Below are 27,607 nucleotides of genomic sequence, written 5' to 3'. Positions count from 1 at the left end.
CCACACTATGACCTTATCTTAACTAGATTACACCTGCAAAGACCCTATTACCAAATAAGGTCATATCCACAGGTACCAGGAGTTAGAACATCAATATCTCTTTTTTTGCGGGGGCGGGGGGTGCATAATTAAACCCATAACAGTATCTACACTTCAAGTTGTTTGTTTTTTAAAAAGCTTTTCAGTAACATTTATATTTACTTAAAATACTCTAAAACTTTTAGACATAATGAAGCATTGAATAGAATTTTTAAAGTACCAAAATTATAGACTGCTGTAATCTAGACCTAGAGTCCGTCTTGCTGCAAGATGTGATTTACCTGCTGAAGTGAGAAAACAATATTTTGGAAAATATGGTGATTAAGACAGTGAAGTTCTAACAACTATTTACTAATATTCAGCTGTTTCAACATTTGCTTTTGTACTATGGCTTTTTAATTAGGCATTCTGTCCATCTGAGTAAGCACCACAGTTTGATTGTCTGTCTATATACCACCAATGTTTGAGCTTGATCTGTGATTATCTACCTTTTATGTTATAATTATCATATTGGGCATCGTTATTACTAACTCATATATCAGTAACATCTGCCTCCTATTTCAACATTGTTCTTTGCTCCTATACCATGTCCAACTGCCCCTGTATTTTGGATATTTTCTTGTGATATGTCCCATATCATCACTTGTACCTCATATTTTGGGGTTGTCAGAATGTACATCATGATCAAATACTCAAACACAAGAGTTGGCTGTTTATGTACAATAGCCATCTGAGCATATGGCATAGGGTCTCATTTTTCACCATTGTCATCTTATCCTTGACTGCAATAACTTGATTCTATATTGTGGATTTTGGATAGTGATGTCCATCTGAATGAATCACTCAATGCTTATTTGCTACTGTCTAACCAACTATTTGTGTATTGTATGTTTTTACATATATATATAGTGGATGTTGCTCATCCATCCATTATAAGTGTATAAAAAAGAAGCATCATTATCTTCTGTGTAGAGAATGACAACTTCTATAACATGGATATTAGCTCTTGGATTGTGGTCATTAGCTCCTGTACAGTGGTTGTTTCTTCCATATTTGGTATCTGCTCCTGTAGTGTGTCTGCTAAATGTGTTACAGCTATTAGCTCACTTAGTGGCATAGCATGAGTGTATAACAGGACAAAACACAAATTCTGGATCATTATTCACTGTGATTATTTTAAATTGGGCACTATATCCATCTAAGTCTCCTTTTGTACCATTGTCATCTTCTCTTGGACCAGAGTCATTCATTGTTTGCATCGTGATTTTTTATTACATGCCATATGTATTTCAGTAAGAATCACACTGCAGTTTATTTCTACACCATATCCATCTGCACCTGTATCATAATTGACAGCTTGTGTCCTATAGGTGTGTGGGTATGCATCATGTCCTATAGGTGTGTGGGTGTGATATGTTCTTGGACCAATGCCACACATTCTGGTAATTTAAAAAATCATCTGAGTAGTTTTTCACTCTGTGGGTCTTTCCTGGTGTACCATATCAGTCCCCTCTTTCATATATGAATTGACTCATTCTCCATGATAATCTAAACATGCATAATGGATTTTTGTTCATATACTATTTGAAGTTGTACTATAAATGTCCACTTAAATACTGTGCTTATGTGATAATACACTATAATTTTCTACTCTTGTACTAAGGATTAATATTTTTATAATATATATTATTAGTTCGTGTACCATGGTTTGCTATTGCAATGAATTTTCTCTCTTTTGTCATCACTGTCTACTCTTAATTTGTGTCAGCTCGTGTTGCAGGATCTTCTGTGTGTGCATCGTGGTCAAATGCTCAGACTCCTTGGTGGCTGCTTATGCACCACGGATGTTTGAGCATGTGCTATGGTGTCTACTTTTGCAACATTGCCATCTTCATACGGAACAAAGCCATTCATTACTCTATTTTAAATGTATCATGTCTGTCAGAGGAATCACAGCATATTGTCATTTATTGTACTATTTAAGACAATGGATAGTTGAGCCAAAGTGACTGGATTTTAATCTTGAATTATGTACTTACAAGCTATGAGATCTTGGGCCTATGAATTCACGTCTCCATGTTTTATTTTCCTGCAAAATGACAAACATAACATATCATAAGGTTGTTTTGAGAATTATATGAATTATTATACATAAATATTTCAAACACTGCCTAGCATATAGTAAGATATATGTGGTGATAATAATGATGATGATGATACTGTGTCCCTTGATTCTGTATCATGATATCAGCTCAGATTCCAGGGTTCCGTAGGTATGCATTATAGTAAAATGCTCATATATTTGTGATAGTGTTAAAAAAAATCATGATACAAACATATGCCATGAGGTCTCCCTTTGAATCATTGCCATCTGCACTATCCTATTAGCTCCTGTGTGATCGTTTCTTTTCTTCCATAATCACTATCTTATCTAATATACTTGTTCATTTGCCTCTACATTGTGGTCATCAGCTCATTTTCTTGGAATGTCTGTATGTACATCAGAGTAAAATGCTCAGACATCAATGGCATCACACATCACTGTATCACGTCCACATGCTTTTGTATTATAGATTTCTGCTTATGCACCATGGTTGTCTGAACATACAGCATGCTTGTCTGCTCATACCCCATGGTTCCTGAGCAGAAACCTTTATTGCTTACTGCTCTACAGGGAAATGGTGTCATGCATTATGTATATCAGTTTGTATTTTATGGTAATTTGCTCCTATTCCATGCCTCTGTACTCTTTGATCACTCCTGCCTTTTTCTGCGTCATGTTTATATATTCCAAAATCATAGCTTGTAATGTCATTGGTTTGTCTGAGTGTGCATTACAGTCGGATGTTCAGTTGCCCATGGTATCTATTTGTGCAGCTGATTGTTTACCATGATTTTACCCATTTCATCATAGCCATATGCTCCTAACCTAAAGGAGTTTGTTATATCTTTTAAATTACCAACCATATCCATTTCAGGAAGTATAGTGGCATATCTACCTGCTTCTGCGTCTTCACTTTCAATACATGTCATGGGGTTGTATAAGTAAGCATCATAGTCAAATTCTCAAATACCAGTTGTGACTGTTACTCCAACATGGTCATCTAAATATTTGGTGTCAGGTTTCATTTGGCAAACCTGACACCTATTCATGGACAAAGCCATTCACATCTGTACCATGACTTTTTTTGTAAGGCACAATATCTATCTGAGTACCAGGTATCATGAGCATTACAAGATGATTTTCTTCTCAGAAAATGAGTTTGTGTACCATATCCTGTCTCTTAGCTCCTGTGTCTTGACTGCTATGATATAGTGTAGTGTTTTTGTTTACTTGCATACATCATGATCAAATGATCAAATACTGCTGATGGCTTTCATCAACTGTTGTTATCTGAGCATGTTCCATGGCATCTCTCTATGCACCTTTGCCATCTGCTTCTGAATCAACCATTCATGTGTTGAGATGTTTCGATCATGTACCATATCCATCTGTGATGTTTCCACTCATGGTTATTTTCTACTGTACCTTGTCTTTTGGCTCTAGATGGGTGTTGGCTCATTCCCCATGGTTGTATGAATGTACACAATGCATTCTACTATTTTACTGTGTTTGGAATTTTACTACAATCTTCTGTTCACTCATCATGTGTGTGAAAATGTACATCATTGCTTTGTAATAAGAATGGAAATTTCTGTACCATGAATATCATTTTGTACACCATGATTATTTGTTACTTCAATGTGTTTCCTCCCTCCTTCGTCTTTAGTATCAACTCCTATACACTGGATGTCAGCTCATGTTGCAGGACCTTCTGAGTGTGCATCGTAGTCAAATGCTCAGACTCCTGTGGTGGCTGCTCATGCACCACGGATGTTTGAGCATGTGCTACGGTGTCTACTTTTGCTACATTGACGTCTACTTCTGGACCAAAGCCATTCGTTCCTGTACTCTGTGTTTTTAATCTTGTACCACGTCCATCTAAGTAAACATGGCACCATCAGTGTACATGCACAGTGCTGACTCTGAGGTTAGAATGCTTGTATTTAATCCCACTTCTACCATTCAATAGCTTGGTGTCCTTGAGCAAGTCATTTCACCCCTTTGTGCCTCTGTTTTTGCAACAGCAAAATAATGATACTAATATCTACCTCATATGGTGGTTGTGAGTATTCAAAGAGTTAAATGTAAAATGCTTAGATTAGTACCTGGCACATGGTAAATGCTAAGTATTTGCTAACATTAAATTACTATGTCTCTTTTTTCTTTATCATGATTTTCAGCTTGTATTCTGAGATTGTCTGGCTGTGCAGCTCAGTCACATGCTTAATTACTGGTGGTGGCTGTTCTTTTAACACAATCATCTGATGTTACATCTTCATTTCTCCTGTTGTAACAGTGTCTCTACTTTCTCAGCAAAGCCATTCATTGCTGTATTGTGTTCCTCATTACTCATCCATCACATCTTTCTTACCAAGAATAGCATAATGGTTGACTGTGCCATTTCTACTTGTACCTGTATCATGATTGATGGCTCACATTTCAAGGTATATTGGTGTGTATATATTATATTCAAATATTCAAACATTTGTGGGGTTTTTTTTGTATTTCAGTCATCTGAGTATACATCATGGTTTCTCCTATCATTAACATCTACTCCTGGACCAAGTAATTCCTTTGTGTATTGTGGCTTTTTGATCATATATTGTGGTTATTTGTGCAATTTCCATATGTGTTTGTTTTCTTTGTACCATTCTGTCTTCTCTTATATATAGGTTTTGGCTCATTTTTCCATGGTAGTCTGAACATGCTGAAAAAGCTTTTGATAAAACTCAACATCCATTTATGATTAAAAAGAACTCCAGAAAGTTATCATAGAGGGAACATACCTCAACATAATGGAGGCCATATATGACAAACCCACAGCTAACATCATACTGTATGGTGAAAAGGTGAAAGCACTCCCTCTAAGATCAGGAACAAGACAAGGATGCCCACTCCCACCACTTTTATTCAACATAGTATTGGAAGTCCTAGTCACAGCAATCAGAGAAGAAAAAGAATCCAAATTGGAAAGGTAGAATTAAAACTATCACTGTTGGCAGACGACATGATACTATACATAGAAAATCCTAAAGACACTACCAGAAAACTAGAGCTCATCAATGAATTTGGTAAAGTTGCAGGATACAAAATTAATATACAGAAATCAGTTGTGTTTCTATACACTAACAATGAAATAGCAGAAAAAGAAATTAAGGAAACAATCCCATTTACCATTGCATCAAAAAGAATAAAATATCTGGGGATAAACCAACCTAAGGAGGGGTAGGACCTGTACTCCAAAAACCATAACACACTAATGAAAGAAATTGAAGATGACAGAAACAGATGGAAGTATATTACCATGTTCTTAAGACTGGAAGAATCAGTATTATTAAAATGGCCATACTACACAAGGCAATCTACAGATTCAATGTAATCCTATCAAATTACCAATGACATTTTTTCACAGAGCTGAACAAAAAAAATGTTAAAATTTCTGTGGAAACACAAATAGCCAAAACAATCTTGAGAAAGGAGAACAGAGCTGTAGGAATCATGCTCCCTGACTTGGGACTATCCTACAAAGTTACAGCAATCAAAATGTTGAGATAGTGGCACAAAAACAAACACATAAATCAATGAAACAGAATAGAAAGCCCAGGAATAAACCCAGGCACTTATGGTCAATTAATCTATGACAAAGGAGGCAAAAATATACAATGGAGAAAAGACAGTCTCTTCAATAAGTGGTGCTGGGAACATTGGACAGCTACATAAAAGAATGAAATTAGAACATTCTCTAACACCACATAAAAAATAAACTCAAAATGGATTAAAGTCCTAAATGTAAGACCAGATACTATAAAACTCCTAGAGGAACACATAAGCAGAACACTCTTTGACATAAATCATAGAAATATTTTTTAGGATCTGTCTCCTAGAGTAATGGAAATAAAAGCAAAAATAAATAGTATCTAATTAAATTTAAAAGCTTTTGCACAGCAAAGGAAACCATCAAGAAAATGGAAAGACTATCTACAGAATGGCAGAAAATATTTGCAAATGATGTGACTGACAAGGGACTAATTTCCCAAACATACAAACAGTTATTGTATCTTAAAATAAAAAATAAACAACCCAGTCAAAAAATGTTCAAAAGACCTAAATAGACATTTATCCAAAGAAGACATCCAGATGGCCATCAGGTACAAGAAAAGATGCTCAATATTGCTAATTATTAAAGAAATGCAAGTCGAAACTACAGTGAGGCATCACCTCACACCAGTCAGAATGGCCATCAAAAAAGTTATAAAAATAATAAATTATGCTGTACACCAGATATTGACACAGCTTTGTAAACTAAGTATACCTGATAAAAAAGACTAAATGTGTCATAGAAATGCTATGATTCATCTACCTAGGGTGGAGTTAGAGTTCTGGAAATATGTTGCCAACTTCTTTGTCATTAAAGGATTCAATTGTAAAAAATAAATGCATTATATGTTATTTGTGACTCAGGTCTAAGATTTATCCTGGTAAGTGAATAAAATCTTTATATAACTAGAAAAAGTCTACAAATAATAAGTGCTGCAGAGGATATGGAGAAAAAGGAACCCTCCTACACCATTGGTGATAATGTAAATTGGTACAGCCACTTGGAAGACAGTTTGGAGGTTCCTTAAAAAATGAAAAATAGAGTTACCATATGATCCAGCAATTCCACTCCTGGGCATATATCCAGAGAAAACTCTAATTTGAAAAGACACCTGCACCCCAATGTTCATAGCAGCATTGTTTACAATAGCCAAGATGTGGAAACAACCTAAATGTCCATCAACAGAAGAATGGATAAAGAAGATGTGGTATATATATTTATGCAATGGAATATTTCTCAGTCATGAAAAGAATGAAGTAATGCCATTTGCAGGAACATGGATGGACTATCATACTAAGTGAATTAAGTCAGACAGAGAAAGACAAATATCCTATGATATAACTTATACGTGGAAGTAAAAAAATGATAGTTTATTTACAAGCCAAAAATAGACTCACAGACATAGTAAAATATGGTTACCTAAGGGAAACATAGATAAACAACAAGGGCCTACTGTACAGCACAGGGCACTATATTCAATTTCTTGTAATAACATATAATGGAAAAGAATATGAAAAAAATATGTATATGTATAACTGAATCACTCTGCTGTACACCTGAAACTAACATTGTAAGTCAACTACACTTCTATAAAAAATAAAAATTTTTAAAAAGAAATAATAAAGGATGACCTTAGGGTAGAAATAAATGTGAAAAATTATAATCTTAACCTGTATAATATTCACATGTAACAATGACTGTTATTTATTTCACCATTTTATTAATATGCACATTTAAATTGTCTTTACATTTCACTAATATAATATTATATTGTGATAAACATCTTTGAACATAAATCTTTTCTGCATCTCTGGTTTTTTCTGTCTAGTAGATTCCTAGAAGTAAAGTTACAGAGTCAGAGCATATTTTTTAACAGGTTTGTATTCATGCTTCCAGATTGTTTTCAAGGAAGTTTATATAGATTTATGCTCTTATTAGCATATATATACATGCACACACATATACATATACACATATGATTCCTGTCTTGTCCTATCTTCAACAAAATTGTTTAACATTAAAAAAACTTTTGTTTATTTTATAGTTGGAGTGGTGCCTACTTCCTTTAATTACTTTTCTTGAATCAATCTTAAGACTAAAATTTTAAAGAAATGTATCAGTATAATCAACATTCTGAAATTTTTAGTATTTACCTGGCATAGGACTTATTTTTCTGAATTTTAATTTTAACAAAATGAGCTATAATACATATGGAAATATCATATAATTATACAGACTGTTTAATAATAATTATAATTATTGTAAGTATAAAGTGAACATCGGTATAAGCACTATCAAATCAAGATCTACAACATGGTGGGTACTCCTTAAGCCTGTGATGAAAATATTTCTCATCTCAAATTTTTCTTTCCCCACTGGATGTAATCACTACCCTGGATCTTACTTTTTTTTTTTAACAGCTCTATCATGTGTACCCAAATGTAGTTTAGTTTAGCCTCTTTTAAAACTTTGTATGAATGGAACCATACTGTGTTCCTTTGTTCCTTGTGTTTGCTTTTAATTACATTTGTGATATGTATCCAATTTGGTGCGTGTAATCGTACTTCTTTCTAGTTCATTGTTGCATGGTATTCCATTGTATGAGTATACCATAATTTAACCATTTTATTTTGAAATGGACATTCAGATTGTTTCCAGTTCTTTTTTTTATAAAAGTGCTACTATTAACATTCTTTTACATTTAGAATTATCCTGGTGCCTTTACACATAAGTTTTTTAACATACATGTTTAACAGTGGAAATTGTGGATTATGGGTATGTGTATCATCAACTCTACAGTCTAATGCCAAACATTTTATGCTCCAACAAGCGGTGTAGGAGAACTCCTGTTCTTTATCCTTGTTCTTTATTCCTGTTCTTATTCTTGTTCTTTATTCCTGTTCTTATCTTTGCCAAATTTGGTGTTTTGAGACTTTAAAATTTTTGTCAATCAGTGAAAGTGTAATGAAAACTTTTTGTGGCTCTAATTTTAATTTCCATAATTATTGATGAAATATGCATCTTTTCTAAAGGTAATGACAATTTGAAGTTCCTTTTTTGTGAAGTACCTCAAGTATTTTGTCCACTTTTTCTATTGGGTTTTCTTTCTTATTGTGTTCTAGGAATTTTTCATATATTTTGGATAATGTTGTTTAGCAGATGTGTGTGGTAGGTGACAAGACTATAACTTTTTTTTTACATTTTTTACTGAGTTATAGTCATTTTACAATGTTGTGTCAAATTCCAGTGTAGGGCACAATTTTTCAGTTATACATGAACATACATATATTCATTATTACATTTTTTTTCACTGTGAGCTACTAGAAGATCTTGTATATATTTCCCTGTGCTATACAGTATAATCTTGTTTATCTATTCTGCATATGCCTGTCAGTATCTACAAATAAGACTATACCACTTTATGCTTGTTCTTTACTCTTTTTCTTTCATCTTTTGATGAACAGAGTTCTGAATTTTAATATATTCTAACAATTGCTTCCTTCATGCTTAGCACTTTATATATGTTTAAGAAATACTTTCTCCAAATTTGTGAAGTTCACGTCTATTATATAGTCTTTATGGTTTGGGCTTTCATATTTAGATTTTCAACCCACCTGTAATACATTTTTGTATGCTCTGGGTAAGATTCCAATTTAATTGTTATATGAGTTATGAAAATTATCAATTGTCCTAGAATCATTTATTGAAAATCCTGTATTTACCAGACAATTCTTCAGTGTTACCTCAGTTATAAATCAAGTTATCCACATATGCCCAGATTTGTTTATGAACTCTATTCAATTCCCTTTGTTTTTCCTGGCATCAATATCCTTCTACCCTAATTAAAAATTTTAAAAGCAGCCATCCTTTCGGTGGATCAAGTGCTTTAATTTTATTCTTTTTCAAGACTTCAAAAAAACTATCCTTGGTCCTCTGCATTTCCACAAAAATTTTAGAACCAGCTTGTCAAGCCTGACCAATCAATTGAAAAATGAATTGAATTGAGCAGTATTGCCATCTTGAAAATATTGTATTTAAAGTTGTATTTCTGAATTTATTTAGATCTAAATAAAGTTCTGTACTTTTATCCTATGGAGGCTTTGTACAGCATTTGTCAGATTTATTCGTAGATGTAGGTACTTCTTAATTTTATGCTATTATAAGTATAATTTTTAAAATTCAGCATATAATTATTTGTCTTTAGGATTTTATTGATGTCTGGATATTAATTTTATGTCTAACTATCTTGATAAACTCTCTTACAAATTCTAATAATTTATCTGTTGATTATTGAGGATTTTCTACATAGACATTCATATCATGTTCAGGTAATGAAAGTTTTATTTCTTCTTTCCAAACTTTATCTCTTTTCTTCTTATTATTTTATTCTACTGCCTAGAACTTTTAACAGAAGGTAGAATAGGAGTTGAATCATGTTCCTAATCTCAAAGTTACAGTTTTCATAATTTATCCTTTTGGTATTTTGTTTTCTATAGGTTGTTTTGTAGATACCCTTCATCACATCAAGGAAATTACCTTCTAGTCTTACTTATATCGATATGATTATAACTTTGAAAAATCTATTGATGTAGATGAATTATATTATTTGATATTCTAATATTCAACTAAACTCAAATAGGGATAAACCCAACTTGGCCATGATATATTATTCATTTTAGATATTGGATTTAATTTACTAAACTTCTTCTGGAATTTTGTCAATACTTTTCTCAAGCTGTCATAAGGTTTTGGTATTAAGGTTATGCTAATTTAGTAACATGAATAAAGGATGTTGTATCTTTTATTGTTTTGTGGATGAATTTATAAATAATTTACAGTATTTCTTGAATGCTCAGCAAAACTCACCAGTAAAGCTACCCTGGCCCTGTGTTTTCTTAATGAGATTTTTGACTACAACTTCAATTTTTTTTTACTACTTATAAGACTGTTGATTTTCTTTAATTTCTTTTTGCTTCTATTTTAGTGTGATATATTTTTCTAGATGTTTGCTCATAAATTTGTTCAACTACACTCTTATGATCTGTTTAGTGTTAGTTATTTCAATTAATAAACTTTTGCTTTCTTAATCATCTTTTTAAAAGTTATTTTCCCTTTCAAAAATTGATGTTTATTTCTTTTATAGTATGTTCCTTCTTTATGGGCTTATTTTGATCTCCTTTTTCCAAGTAGTTTTGGTATGTGCTTATCTCATTACATTTTTTCTTTTTAAAATACATATATAAGTCAACATGCTTTTCCTAAAGTAGTGTTAGCTGCATGCCATGTTTCAATAGTGATTTTGCTATTGTACAATTTAGATGTTCTAATTTGTATTTTGATTTTATTTTACCATGAATTATATATACCCTATATTATTTACGTCATTTGAAATTTGTTGTGATTTGCTTTATAGCCTTATAAATTTTTGTAAATATATCTAGTGAGATTAAGTATAACATGTATTTTTGCCATCAATGAGTGCAATATTCTTTATATTTCCACTTGGTCAGGTTACTTATCTAATCTGTGTCTGTCCTGAGTTTTAAAATCTGTTTAATATGTCAGTTTATGAAAGAGATATGTTAAAGTCTCCCATTGATACTAGATATGTCTATATTTGTAGTTCTGTCAATTTTTGCTTTACATATTTTGAAGCTGTCTTATTATGTACTTAGAACTTTATTATACTTTTTGATAAGCTGACTCTTTTATTATATGGAGTTTTCTTCTTTATGTCCAGTAAAACATTTGAATTAAAGTTATTTCCTGAATATTAAAAGTAATATTTTAGCTAATATAAGAATAACATATATTTTTATTTTTACTTTCAACTTTTGTTTCTCTTGTTTTTTAGATGTGACTCATAAACTGCATGCAGTTAATTTAGTTTTATTATTTTTAATGTAATCTGATAACCTTTATATTTGAACCAGGGCCTTTAGGTTATTTACATATAATAAAATTGCTGGTAGATAAATATCTGAGTTTGAAACTATCATTTTCTTTTGATATTTTTTATTTAGCCTGCCTGTTTTATGTTCATTTTCTTTCATTTCTTCCTTATTTGGATTGAAAGTTCTTAAATCATTTTATTTTCCCTCCTCTTCTAATGTGTAAGATATTAAATGTTTCTGTTTATATTTTGTACATGTCCTAGTAATATACACACTTTACTTTTCAAAGGCTTTTTATTTCCAAAAGTTGTATTTGGTTCTTTTTTAAGTCTCCTAGTTTATTGTTCATAATGTCCTGTTCTCTGCAGGTATTTTAAGCTTTTTTTGAGGGGGTCATAGTTCTTTTATCATATGTATCTGATAATTCAAATTCTAAAGTATATGGGTTTGGTTTCTCCTCTAGTTGTTTCTGTTGTTTCTTTCTCATAGTTCATAGACTCTGTGTTCTTGGTTATCTTTGTCTGTATACTTATCAGTGCCTCTGAAAACATGATTTGTGGGGGTTCCACAAAACCAAATATGAAAATGTTATTTCCAGAGATATTTATGCTTGTTTCTGTAGGTCACCTTAGGCATTGTTTTTAGCCACTTTAAACTAAATTCATGACTTGAGGTTTCTTTAAACTAAATTCACAAACATTAATGTGAATTTAGATTGCAAACCTGAAAGACAAGCCTTCCCTGTGGTTTAAAATCATTGGGGAGAAGTCTTTCTGTCTTTATTTCTTCATATTCAGTTCAAACTGAAGCAACTCTCCTGTAGTCTCCTGCGGATTGGAGATGAGACACAGACTTACTTCTGATTCACTGATACCCTGAAATTTTAGCTCTTAGAGCATCTGAGCTCATGTGAGTGAGTAAGTGAGTGAGAGAGAGACAGAGAGACACACACAGAGAGAAGAGAGTGTGTTTGTATGTGGTCAGACTCCTCATCATTGAAAATTATAGGTTTTGTTTTATGCAGTCCTTACTCTATGATGTAGTCAAAATTACAATTTGGTTTTGTAATTCTATCTTTTTCTCTAACTTTTCCTTGGATGATTGTTTTTATTTTACATTTTGAGATTTTTTTTAATTTTGTTTAGTTTAATTAAAGATGTTGAAGAACGTTGCTTTATGAATTTATTTATCTATCCAGGTCTGGGTTCATCTGCCCAAAAAATAAAGTTTTGATTTATAGCTTTACCTTTTTAATTTTCCTTGAGCTTGTGCTTGAAAATAAGTACTATTATGTGTATTAGTTATGGTGCTTGAATTTGTCTTCATTTTTGTCAGTTTAGTCTGTTGCAAACTGTGTAGAATGTTAATTTACCTCAACAACCTAATTTCTTTCATTTATCTTTTACTTCTAAGCTCTTATTTTATGTTTTCTGAAGTAGTGTTATTGAAAGGAAGTCTTATGAGTTGCTGCTACTAGTAGAAATAGGGGAGAATAGCACATACATTTTTGGCGAATTCAGCCTTTAGGTTTCTAATTTATGGTATTTATGTGACATTAGCTTGTCTTTCCTAATAGGTTTTGAGTCTATATATTCTATTTTAAAGGATTGAACATGTATTGTGTAGTTATATATCAATTTCTCATTAAAAGAGGTAGATAGCAACAAAAAAATAGTGAGGGGACAGTGAGTTTGATTGTCAAAAGTAATGGAAAACAGACAAGATTCAGTGTCTAAAAAAATTTAATTATATACATTGTTGTTAAGAATGAATTATCTTGAACTGTATTAATCCAGAGCCAGGGTACCCCAAATTTTAGAGCTAGCTATATAGAATCCCACAAAGGAGATAGACTGGAAATGGACAGAGGTGTAGTATAAGTAGGATGGTAACATGGAGTCCAAGGAATTTCAGAGGAGGAAATTGTGCTCAGTGGTATCAAAAAATTAAAAGCGAAAAAAGAAAAGAGAAAGAAAGGAAGTTCAACCCAATAAGTGCTCTAAAGTGTGTGTTGTATTTTTAATACCAGCATTACTGGTGATCACTGACATTGTACATAGTTTCAGTGAAATTATCAAGGGAGTACAAATTACTCATTCAAAAAGCTTGATTGACGAAGAAAGGAAAGAAAACTAGAAAGGAACATATCAATACAATACTTTTTAGCTGTGAGGAACTTGATTATGTTTATAGTCTAAGAGAAAACAGTCATTAGAGAGGAGAGATTTAAGATACAGGCAAGTAGGAAAGTTGATGGAGAGGAAAGGAGTTGATGAGATCAGGAGCTTTGGTTGGCAGATTATCCTTAAAAGGGACAGGTTAACCTTGTTTTGTGAAGTTAAGAGAAAGTAAGGGTAAATATAAAAGTGAATACTTTTTGTAAGTTGGGGCAGGGCTGATGTCTTAGGTTGGGTTCCACAGAAACAGACTTTGAGATCAGGATTCATGTGGAAGTATTTTATTAGGGAGTATTCCCATGAAAAAAATCAATAGAGGAATAGAAAGTGGGGCAGGGAAGGGAAGGCAGCCAAGCAAATTATCATGAAGACAGTGTGGGTCACACGTCATCATTGTTCCCATGAGGAAACTGCAGTATTTGTACCTCTGCACCTATCAGTCCTGGTTAAGAGCTGCACAGGTTTGGGGACCCAAATTCCCAGACACTTCTGATTCTCAGTTTGCACATTTGGAAGTGGGTTTCAGCAATGTGAGTGTAACTCTCAGACAAAGAAATGAAGATTCTGCTTCTTGGGAGAGAAGGCACAGCAGAGTCAGTATACAGGAAACTGATAAAGAGATCCAATGGGATATGGGTGAAACACTGTTAGTATCTGCAATAGATGTTTTGTCTTTCCTGATCATCTTGATTTTTTAGTAAGAACTGTTGTTAATTTCCCTGAATAGGCAACTTGAGATGAATGGCAAATGTTTAGAACAAACAGTTGAGAGGAGTAGTGAAGAGTGCTCATTATGACAAATCAAAGGATTGAATTGTTCTGGCATTGAAGACTGATTTATTGTGTGGCTGCTTTGCGTGACTATGGAATTTTCTTCAGCAGCATTTACCAGTCTAAGAGAACAGATTTTTTTTGGTTGTTTGATCCAAGGAAGCATTTCTGGGCAAATACATAGAAGGTCATATAGGCAAGGTTCTGGTGAAAGAGTAATTCAAATGATTTACTATTGGGTCCAACCTTGAAATGAAAGGAAGTAGTACTAGCAAGCCCAAGAGAATAGGAGACAATGGAAGGATCAACAGACAAGACACTAATTTCACAGAGCAAATGGAGTAGAAGTAATAGTTTAAAAGCTACAAAAATAACGGAATAAAGACAAATTAAAGATACTGTAGTTTAATATTTTTGATGTGGGAGCAACTATGTATAAGATATAGAGAGTGTGGCTATGGACAGAGATTGCTAAAGTGAAATAGATACATTATCAACAGCCACAATGAAATACTGAAGATGATAGAAGAACATAAAAAGTGTGAGCTGAGCACTGTTTTTCAATCAATGTGAGGAGGCTGTAAGGAGGTTGATGTAAGACTAATGAGGGCAGAGGGTGATACAGATAGATGGCACAAACCTCAAATAACAAGGAATGTGTGCACACAGGAAAGGAATAGTTTCAAAGAGGCATTAAAGAGATGGAATAATTCTGATCCTGTCTCTCAGTTGCATAATGTATGGGAATATGAACATGCTACATTTCAGAGGAAAGTTAATTAAGTAGTGTCTAGGATGTAAACCCAATTTATTTAAGGCAGGAAGAAGGGGAGAGTTTTCTGTTGAGAGGCTGAGTTTACAGGAAAATTTTTTCTCATAAAATGAAGTATTGAAAGGCATGGGGGAAAGATTTTAGAAGGGAGAGATGGTCTTCAGAATATATCTTTGAAAAGGAAAGGATGCCTAGAGTAGTGTGGGCATTAACGCCAGAAATCATTCACTCTTTTTTTTCCAACAAGTATTTAACTGAGCAGCTACCATATGTTAGGTACTGTTCTATGGCTCAGAAATATAGATAAGGTCTCTGTTCTAATGAAGCATATATCTAGTGGGAAAAACATAAAATAAGCAAATAAGTATACAATGCAATTTTAAGTAGTGCTATATCCTATAAAAAAAATGGTATTGGGTAAGGGGGTAGAGAAAGATGAGGAAGGAGGATGCAGTTTTAGATAGGAGAAATCAGGGAAAGTTTCTCTGAAGCAGTTACATGATCTAGAATCCTAAAGAAAGTGAAGGAGTGAGCCAAACTGATATATGGAGGAAGAGCATTTATGACAGAGTGAAGAGCAAGTGCAAAGACCCTAAGTCAGGAGCATGCTGGGTGTTTTCAAAGAACAGTAGGAAAATCAGTTTAACTTGATATGAGTAGTGGAGAGGGAAGTAGGAAGACTTAAGATTCAAGGTAGCCAGTGGTCACATCAACTAGATGCTTATTGGTCATGACAAATACTTTGGATCTAATGAAAATCCACTGGAAAAATTTGAAAGTGGGGTGATATAATCTGACTTGTATTTTTAAAAGCTTACTCTGACTGCTTTGCAGATAATGGACTGTAGGGGACAAGAGACAAAGGCGAGAAACACATTAGGAGGCCATTCATTGCAGTCACGGGGTGACAGATGATGGTTTAGATAAGCTTGTGTGCACTGGAGGTAGTGAGAAGTGGTTAGAGTCTGAATCTGTTTTGAAGTCAACAGGATAAGATGATAGTTTGGATATAGGGTGTGGAAGAGAGATGGGTAGATTTGACGTGAGGTGTGTGACAGGAGTTTTTGGTCTAGTGTTCTCTCTTCATTAATTTCCTTTTGGTCTATTTTGTTCACTGCTGTACTCCCAGCACATAGAATAGTGCCTGGTACATAGATGGTGCTTTGTCAATTTTGGATGAATGACTAATAAGAATGGTTTAGGTGGAATGATCAGAGAAAATACTTGGTGTAAGTGGTGTCAGAAAATAAGAAGTGGGGAAGCTAAGATAGTGATAGGGAAAATTATTTAAATGAGTTACCATAAAAGGAAGCAGAGAAATTAGGAAAGAGTTGGAGGGGGATGTCAGGTCAAAGGAGGGCTTTCTTTTTTTTTTTTTGATCATGGATGATACTGTATCATTTTTTTATGCTGCAGGGAATGAGCCACCCAGATAGGGAAAAACAGACATGTGTGGGAGAGAGAAGAAAATCACTGAATTAAAATCCTTGAGCAGGAGACAGGGAATGTGATCCAGGGCACATGTAGGAGTGATAGCTTTAGATAATACTAGACATCCCACCAGGGAAAGGTAGAGTATATAGCTGAGATTCGGGTAGGTTGTAATAATTGATGTTAGGAAGATAAAAATCTTCTGATTGTTTTATTTTTCTTAGAAAATAAGAAGCAAAGCCATCTGCTGAGAGTCTGGGAGAAGAGTTACTGGAGAATTAAGGAAAGAAAAGAAAGTTAAGAAGAAGTTGTTTTAGAGAGTGGGAGAGTAAATTGGTTTGAAAAATGTAAAAGGATCATGGGAAGTTTGAAGTATGTTGAGGAAAATTTAGAGAGAGACTATTTAGACATAATTATGGATTTTTTCTCCAGCTATATTTAGCTGCTCATTTGCAGGCAAAGAGATGGAATTAACGAGGGCTTACATTTTTTTCCAGGCAGTCACAACAGAGTAAGAAAGGGCAAGTGTGTTGAGGGTTCATGACAGGGAATGTTTATAATGATTTTAATTATGGACTATGTATATAATTTGAGTGGGGTGAAAAAGAAAGTAAGAACATGAAGGTGATGCTGGGCAATTTAAAGGTGGTAAAAATCAAGGGATTAGAGATTAAGAGGGTATAAGAGTTGACAGTATGAAGGTACTGGATAAAAAGGATTGGAAAGATATGGTCAGATAGTTATTTGAGATTTTAGATTTATAATAACAAGATTTAAGATATGACCATGGGAATGACTAACTGGATTAGAATGAAGCTGAGGCTCATTGGAGGGCAAAAGGTCAAGGAACTGATTTGTAGTTTGCAGTGACCAAGGATTACTATATGTTAAACATAATGCTTAATGCTATACATGAATTTTTGCCATTTAATTATCATAATACTCCTATATGGCAGAATTATCATTATCAACATTTTAGAATGAGCCAAATCAGTCACCCAATGTCAGATTTCTGTCTGGTATATTGAAGCTTGGAACTAGGATGTTTCTGACTCCAAAACCTTTAATAGTGACTGTGCCTTGAGGCTAGGTAGAATTACGTGGCCTCAAATGAAACTCTGGTGACAAACAGACAAAGAAATGGCAGAGTTGCCTTTGTAGTATCTGGGTAGCAGCACTTGTGATGTTCTGTTAAGGTAAAGTTCTGGCAGATACTGCCTCATAGTATCTAAGCAGGGAAGTTGGTGGGCAGAGAGTCAGTATCTAGAATTTTCTAAGCACTGAGGTAAAGGAGTTTTAGAAATTCTAATAGAAGAATGCACTATGTCAGTGCCTTGTACATAGTAGATGCTCAAATGTTTCTGATAAAATGAATTTGTATTTGGACACATTCTAACAACAGACTCATCCTGGTAACAGGTCTTTAGCCAAACGGTTTATGTATGTTATATAATTTATTTTTTAGCATTCTTACAGGATGAGTATTATTATCCCCATTTTATGATGAAGGAGACTTTTATTTTTTTTAACATTTTTATTGATTTATAATCATTTTACAATGTTGTGTCAAATTCCGTGTAGAGCACAATTTTTCAGTTATACATGAATATATATATATTCATTGTCACATTTTTTCCTCTGTGAGCTACCATAAGATCTTGTGTATATTTCCCTGTGCTATACAGTATAATCTTGTTTATCTATTCTACATTTTAAAATCCCAGTCTATCCCTTCCCACCACCCGCCCTCTTGGCAACCACAAGTTTGTATTCTATGTCTATGGGTCTGTTTCTATTTTGTATTTATGCTTTGTTTGTTTTTGTTTTCGTTTTTTAGATTCCACATATGAGCGATCCCATATGGTATTTTTCTTTCCCTTTCTGGCTTACTTCACTTAGAATGACATTCTCCAGGAGCATCCATGTTGCTGCAAATGGCGTTATGTTGTCATTTTTATGGCTGAGTAGTATTCCATTGTATAAATATATCACTTCTTTATCCAGTCATCTGTTGATGGGCATTTAGGCTGTTTCCATGTCTTGGCTATTGTACATAGTGCTGCTATGAACATTGGGGTGCAGGTGTCATCCTGAAGTAGGGTTTCTTCTGGATATAAGCCCAGGAGCAGGATTCCTGGGTCATATGGTAAGTCTATTCCTAGTCTTTTGAGGAATCTCCACACTGTTTTCCACAGTGACTGCACCAAACTGCATTCCCACCAGCAGTGTAGGAGGGTTCCCCTTTCTCCAAAGCCTCTCCAGCATTTGTCATTTTTGGATGTTTGAATGACGGCCATTCTGACTGGTGTGAGGTGATACCTCATTGTAGTTTTGATTTGCATTTCTCTGATAATTAGTGATATTGAGCATTTTTTATGTGCTTTTTGATCATTTATATGTCTTCCTTGGGCAATTGCTTGTTTAGGTCTTTTGCCCATTTTTGGATTGGGTTGTTTGGTTGTTTCTTATTAAGTCATACGAGGTGCTTATATATTCTGGAGATCAAGCCTTTGTCGGTTTCATTTGCAAACATTTTCTCCTGTTTCGTAGGTTGTCTTTTTATTTCACTTATGATTTCCTTTGCTGTGCAGAAGCTTGTAAGTTTCATTAGGTCCCATTGGTTTATTCTTGCTTTTATTTCTATTGTTTGAGTAGACTATTCTAGGAGCACATTTTTGAGATGTATGTGAGATAATGTTTTGCCTATATTTTCTTCAAGGAGGTTTATTGTATCTTGTCTTATGTTTAAGTCTTTGATCCATTTTGAGTTGATTTTGTCTATAGTGTAAGGGAGTGTTCTAGCTTCATTGCTTTACATGCTGCTGTTCAGTTTTCCCAACACCATTTGCTGAAGTGACTGTCTTTATTCCATTGTATATTCTTGCCTCCTTTGTCGAAGATGGGTTGACCAAAAGTTTGTGGGTTCAATTCTGGGCTCTCTATTCTGTTCCATTTGTCTATATGTCTGTTTTTGTCCCAATACCATGCTGTCTTGATGACTGTAGCTCTATAGTATTGTGTGAAGTTGGGAGAGTTATTCCTCCAGCCTCTTTCTTTCTCTTCAGTAATGCTTTGGCAATTCTAGGTCTTTTGTGGTTCCATATAAATTTGATTATGATTTGTTCTAGTTCTGTGAAATATGTCCTGGGTAATTTGATAGGGATTGCATTAAATCTGTAGATTGCCTTGGGCAGTGTGACCATTGTAACAATATTGATCCTTCCAATCCAGGAGCATGGGATATCTTTCCATTTTTTAAAATCTTCTTTAATTTCCTGAAGAAGGAAGCTTTTAAAGCTTAACATGACTAGCACTTGGTAGTGCCAAGTAGTCCCTTAATCTAGTGAATTCAAAAACCCATCCTACACCCTATCTTTTATACTATCTTACCTCATTTAGGGATGTGACTCTTCCAAAATAACATTCATTAGCTATTTGTTTAGTACGCATTACATGTCAGGCACTTTTTTATGTATTGACCATGTATCTATGGATAAAACAAGCAAAATTCCTTGTCCCTATTGAGCTTATATTCTACTGGGTATACAAACAATAACAACAAATATAAAATTTATGCTATAAGTGCAAATGAGGAAAAACAACAAGCAACTGCATGGGAAGTATCTGGTATGTGCAGAAGGATTGAATTTTTAGATACAGTGGTCAGGGAAGGCCTCAATGAGAAAAGTGATATTTAAATAAAAACCTGAAGTGAGAGAATGAAAAAACTGTCTGCAAATTGGATGGATGGAAGACTATTCCAGGTAGAGGCAATAGCAGGTGCAAAGGCTCTAGAGGTGGAGCATACCTGGCATATCCAATGAACATGAAGGAGGCCATGTGGCTGAAACAGAGTAAGAGAGGAAGGTGATAGAGGTTAGCCAGCTATTTAGGGATAAAAGAGATACTGTAGGTCCTTGTAGGTCATAATAAGGCTTCAGAAATGGGAAGCAGTTGGAGGATTTTGAACAGAGGAGAGGCATAATCTGACTTAACACTTTATAATTTCAGTCTGTCTGCTGTTTAGAGAACAGACAGTAGAAGAGCAAGGGCAGGAGCAGCAAGACCACTTAAGAGGCTTTTATAATGATCTCAGCAAGAGATGATAAGCCAGAGTTGTAGCACAAGAGGTGATGACCAGTGGTTTTACTCTGGATATCTTTTCTTTTGAATGTAATGCCAATGAAAGTTGTTTATGGATTATTGAATGTGGGGTATAAAAGTGGAGACAAGAATGACATCAGAGTTTTCACTCTGAGCAAATGGAAGGATGGAGTTACCATTATCTGAGATGAGAAAGACTGCTGGAGGACCAGGTGTGTGTGTGTGTGTGTGTGTGTGTGTGTGTGTGTGTGTGTGTGTGTTTACATGGCTATCTGAATTTCAGATCTCAACATGTTAGGTTTTAGATGCTTCTCAGACATCTAAATGCGGATATGAGTTGCAGGAAAGATCTAGGATGGAGATATTAATTTGTAAGTGATCAGCTAATAGAGATTTCCTTCTGGTTTATTCCTTGTACCTTCCTTTAGCTCTTGAGCAAGGTGAATTGGTTGCTATTTTGGCTGTGCAATCATATATTTTGGTGGCTTGAGCATGTATCATGATTGTATGTTCATGTACCATGGATAGTACATTCCATACCAGGATTATCTGAGCCTGCACAAGGGTTATGTCCTTCAATTTTTTAATAGACTTTATTCTTTTAGAGCAGTTTCAGGTTCAAAACAGAACTGAGCAGAAAAAACAGAGTTAGCACATAGCCCTCCCCACCCACACATGTATACTCCCCTACCCTCAACGTCCCTCATCAGTGTGGCATATTTGGTACAATTGATGAACCAACATGGACTCATTATTATCAACCAAAGTCCATAGTTTACATTAGGGTTCACTCTTGATGTTGTACATTCTATGGGTTTTGACAAATGCATAATGACATGTAGCCACCACTATAGTATCATACAGAGTAATTTCACTGCCCATAAAAATCACTTGTGCTCCATGTATTCATTCCTCCCTCCCTCCCTCTCCCCAAATCCCTGGAAACCATGATCATTTATTGTTTCTGTAGCTGTGCCTTTTCCAGAATGTCATTTAGTTGGAATTGTACAGTTTGTAGCCTTTTCAGACTGGCTTCTTTCATTTAGTAATATGTCTTTTAAGTTTTTTTCATGTCTTTCACGGCTTGATAGCTCATTTCTTTTTTTTCACTGAATATATATTTTAATTTACATATATGCACTGTTCATTGTTTCTAAGAACGTTTAGAGCTTTAGCTTTTTAAACTTACATAGCTATCAAAGGAATAATGCCAACCACAAAATAAGAATTAACTCAAAAAGATACATACACCCTGCTATTAATAGCAACATGATTTATAATTGCCAAGATATAGAAGCGTCCTAAGTGCACATCAATAGTTCAATAGACAGTGAAGATGCAGTATATATATATATATATATATATATATATATATATATATATATATATGGAATGGAATACAACTCACCCATAAGAAAGAAGGGTATTTTGCCATTTGTGGCCCTTCATTCACTTCTTTTTTCACTTCAAAAACTAGAACCTTATAACTGTCAGAGACAATTCCATTACATCAAAAACAACAAAATACCTAGAAATAAACTTAACCAAGGAGGTTACCTATACTCTGAAAACCGAAATGACACAAAAAAATGGAAAGATTTCTTGTGCTCTTGGATTGGAAGAATCAACACCATCAAAATGGCCACAGTACCCAAAGCAATCCACAGATCCAACGCAACCCCCATCAAAATACTCATGACATTCCTCCCAGAACTAGAACAGACAATTCCAGAATTTATATGGAACCACAAAAGACCCCAAACAGACAAAGCAATCTTTTGTAGGTCTCTATTTTCCCCCTTTCTTCTTTTTGTTCTCTTTTCTTATGGTTTGATGACTAGAGACGGTCCTTTAACATTTGTTGTAAAGCTGGTTTGGTGGTGCTGAAATCTTTTAGCTTTTGTTTATCTGTGAAGCTTTTGATTTCTCCATCAAGTCTGAATGAGAGCCTTGCTGGACAGAGTATTCTTGGTTGTAAGTTTCCCCCTTTCCTCACTTTAAATATATCGCGTCACTCCCTTCTGGCTTGTAGAGTTTCTGCTGAAAAATCGGCTGACAACCTTATGGGAGTTCCCTTGTATGCTATTCATTGCTTTTCTCTTTACTTTTAATATTTTCTCCTTATCCTTAATTGTTGTCAGTTGGATGACTATGTGCCTTGGTGTGTTCCTCTTTGGGTTGATTCTGTGTGGTACTCTGCGCTTCCAGGACTTGGGTGACTGTTTCCTTTCCCACGTTGGGGAAGTTTTCTGTTATTATCTCTCCAAAAATGTTCTCAGATCCTTTCTCTCTCTTTTCTCTTTCTCGGACTCCTACAATGTGAATATTAGAGCACTTCACGTTGTCCCAGAGTTCTCTTAAACTATCCTCATTTCTTTTTATTCTTTTCTTCCTTTTTTCTGTTCTGCAGCAGTGATTTCCACTAATCTGTCTCCTATCTTACTGATCCGTTCTTCTGCCTCATTTAGTCTATTCTTGGTTCCTTCAAGTGTGTTATTCATTTCAGTGATTTTATTCTTGAACTCTGTTTGGGTATTCTTTATATTTTCCACCTCTTTGCTAAAAACTTCGCTCTGTGCATCTACCCTCCTCTTGAGTTCTCTGAACATCTTGGCCATCATTACTTTAAACTCTTTCTCAGATGGATTGCCTATCTCCTCATCACTTATTTCTTCCTCTGGGATTTTATCTTGTGCCTTGGCCTGGGAGATATTCCTTTGCTGCTTCATATCTTCTATCTTTCTATGTGTTTGTGGACTCCTTCCACAGGCTTTGGGATTGTTGTTTTCTTATTTCTAGTATCTGCCCCTGGTGGATGAGGCTGGACTAGAGGCTTATGCATATTTCCTGGCAGGAGGAGCCGGTGCCTGCCCACTGCTGGGTGAAGCTTGGTCCTGGACCTCTGGTGGGTAAGGCTGTGTCTAGAGGCCTCTGTGGCTCAGGAAGTCTGCTGACGGGTGGGGCTGTGCTCCCACCCTGTATGTTGTTTGGCCTGAGACTTCCCTACAGGCTGTTGAGTGGGGCTAGGTCTTGGTGCTAATGATCCAATCAAGATGTCAGCATCCAGGAAAGCTCATGTAGATTAATACTCCTGGAATGTCCGCCATCAGCTTTTATGTCCCCTGAGTGAGCTGCAACTGTCCCCCATGTCCCCAGGAGATCCTCCAAGCCCTGCAGGCAGGTTTGGCCCAGGTTCCTATGAAATCACTGCCTCTGCGCTTGGACCTGGTGCATGTGACTTTCCATGTACACTTCTCAAGTGAATGGAGTCTCCGTTTCCCCCAGTCCCATGAGGCTCCCAGAGCCAAGTCCCACTGGCCTTCAAAACCAGATGTCCTGGGGTCTCCTCGTCCCAATGCCAGGACCCAAGCTGGGGAGCCTGATGTGGGGCTTAGAGCTCTCTCTCCTGTGGGAGGGCCTCTGACACTTAACAGATCTTCAGCTCGTGGGTCACCCACCCGGGGGATATGGGGCCCAATTAATTCGTGAGCACACCCCTCCTATCATCCCACTGTGGCTCCCCCTCCATGCTTCCAGTTGCAGAAGATCTTTTTTGCTAGGTTCCAGTCTTTTTTCTATGGTTGTTCAGCATTCAGTTGTGATTTCATTGTAGTCACAAGAAGAGGCAAGCCCTTATGAAGTAGGAAGAGGGATCTACCATTGCTTATGGTTATCTGAATACACTCATTGATTGTAAGCTCATATGTCATTGGTATTTATTCATTTGCTGTGTCTATATGAGTATATACCATGGTTGTCTACTTTTGCAATGCAGACTGGCTTCTTTATACTAACTTTAAAACTAGTATTAGGTTTTACATTCTGCTCATGCAACATAGTTGTTTGAATATCCATGTCATTATATGATGTTCCTTTGCTATAATTTTCAGTGTATTCATCATAGAAATGTGTATAATATTTGTTTGTTCATATGTTATAAATAGCTATTTACTCACCATGGCCATCATTACTTGAAAGATATCAATTCTAACCTCTCTGCTCCACTGAAAAAATCTTGAGCATGTCTGCCTACTCTTGGATCATGGCTTTTGTGTCTGCACCACGGCAGTCTACTCCCCTAGCATGGCCCTCTACTCCTAAATGATGGCAACCATGATATACACATTGTGTGTGCACAAATCATGGTTAAGTTCTAATGTGACATATACTTCTTCACATTCATCATGATTGTTTAAGCATGTACCATACTTGAGCTACACAGATGCCTTATCATATTTGAAGGCTTTCTATTTAAGTGTCATGGTTTTCAGTTTAGGCACTATGGTCACTTAAAAATTCAGCAAGGTTGTCAGAAGAATTTTGAGTGTCTGCTCTTCTAGTTACCTTCTCTGTACTTGTTTGAAGGTCATCTGAGTGTGTACCATGGATTTATGTTCATTTAATGCTAATATCTGCTAATGTGCCACATTTCTCTGTATATATATCAGGGTTAAGTCCTTTTTTGTAGATATTTGCTAATTTGCTAAGGCTACCTGTTCCAGTGGCATGTTTTTTAAATTAAAAATTAAATTGTGGTTAAAAAAACATAAACAACCAACCATTTTAACTGTATGGTTTAGTAGTGTTAAGTACATTTGCATTGTTGTGCAACAGTCCAGTGGCATTCTTTTGATTACAAACAATGTCTTAATAAAATGTGTACCAAGGACCTCTTCTATTGTTCAGTGATTATTAGGCTTATGTTCTATGGTTTTCTGACATGTACCAAGTCCAAATGGTTTTATGTCATAAATGTATTCACATAAATTATAATAATGTTGTTTGCTAGAAAAGTCTCATAGTAGTTGGAGGGCACATATTATGTCCAACCTGTTTTATATGTAATGGAGTTCTTCTTATGCATAATGGTTATTTGAACACATATCTCAGTCATGAGTTCATATAACACTGTTATCTTCATATGCATCATAGTTTTCTCCTTCCAAATTAAGGGCATTTGCTTCGGTGTCATTGGCATCTATTCCTAGTGTGAAGGTTTTCTGCTTGTTTATCATGATCATATGGACATAAAGCATAGTTATATACTAGCATAGCATAGTTGAACACACACTTAGGGGAATCTTTGCTCATGCAGCATGGCCATCTTCTCCTAAACCCAGAATTATTACTCAGGCACTTATGTGGTTTTGTCCTATAGTCCATGGATTCTTTCTGCAGTTGGGACTTCATATCCTATACCAAGTGTCTTTGTTCCTGTAGAGTAATTGTCAATCATGATTATCAGAGCATTAATCTTTGTCATATGATTTTCAACACTAGGGTCTGCTAAATCACTGTGGATGTGTGAACATATATTACAGTTATTGCCCATACCACAAATGTTTCACATGCTCCCAGAATTTCCTGCCCATGCAGCATATTTTCTTACTGATATGCTATGATTTTCTTAACTATACTGTTTCTGTTGATTTCTGTAAAATGGCCATCAGCTCTTGCACAGCTCATAAATTATGAATGTCTCAGCACATAGATTGACCATATGAAATTGCTGTTTTTGTGAAATAAAAATTGTCAAATATTGGCAAGTTTATGTGCTATAACCCAATATCATGACTATTTCTGTCTATAATGTAGACATTTTCTTATGTCAGAAGTCCACCTTCTCCTATATCATAGTTTTCTATGTCTAAACCAGATTCAAAAAAAAATCTAATATAGAACCTAGTGATTGCTTTTGGTGGGGGGTTGGATCAATTTAGAAAGACTTCTGTTCTTCATGTTCTCATCAACTAGAATAGCTATTCAGCATGTATCTGTTTTACATATTAGTCTCATACATAAACTTTCCTTGGGAAAAAAACTTTCATATCCTTCTATTTCCTCTGAAAGTTAAACCACCTATATGACTGAAAAAGAGTATGGTGATGGGTCAGAATAGGTCTCTTTCAAGTGATCAATGTCTCAGATTCAAAGAAGCCATGAAGTTTAGAGATAGCAAGCAAGTGCCACTTTACACTGTTTTCTTATCTCCATGTCTTGGGTAAATCTCCACCAGCCCAGAGTTCATAAAACAGCCTTGCATATAGGCAACTCTAAATTACATAATTCTATCACCACTTAGGGACTTCTGTACTAGGAGACTAGGCTTAGATTTCTTTATGCTGTGGCCCGTATATGGGACTGACTTTACTCTCAAATATCTCTTTATGGGAAAACATTGCATTTCTATCCAAGAAACATATGTCTCATCATTCAGCATTTTCTCAACCTGATTCAGAGGAAACAGCCCATCTACTCCAGGCCCTTTGATATTTTAGAACAATCCCAAAAATGGTATAAAGAAACCCCAGGTCTTAATATTCTAGGATTTCTACAATATTGAACAATTACCCATGGCAAAGGCATTTGTGATAGTAAAAATCAAACAGAATTGGGGGAAAATAAAGTGAAGACATGAGATTTTTTTAAGATCTTGGATTATAAAGAGGTAACTGAGGTTGAGAGAAGTTCTGTGACTCACCTAGTCATAAGAAGACAAGGAAAGAGATGGAATTGTACCCTAAGACTTCTGATTACTGATTTAGTCTTTATACTGTCCTCTGTTGGATGGGCTCTGGTATAATTAAGAGAGGAGTATGCTGGGAGTGAATTTTGGTGGCATTGATGAACTAGAGAAGGGGGACTGTCATATTAAGCATTTAGAAACTGTGTACTAGGGAAGTTAAATGGCTCTAACAGAATTGAATAAAATCTTTT

General features: G+C 35.1%; 1 protein-coding gene across 1 annotated transcript in view; it reads left to right on the top strand.

Annotated features, from left to right (window-relative positions):
• The window catches only part of GABRA3 (gamma-aminobutyric acid type A receptor subunit alpha3), a 243,903-nt gene that overhangs the window by 73,312 nt on the left and 142,984 nt on the right, over positions 1-27,607 (top strand). The window lies entirely within an intron of this gene.

Source organism: Vicugna pacos, chromosome X, assembly GCF_048564905.1.
Source record: "Vicugna pacos chromosome X, VicPac4, whole genome shotgun sequence".
Taxonomy (NCBI): domain Eukaryota; kingdom Metazoa; phylum Chordata; class Mammalia; order Artiodactyla; family Camelidae; genus Vicugna; species Vicugna pacos.
This window is presented reverse-complemented; position numbering and strand designations above follow the sequence as displayed.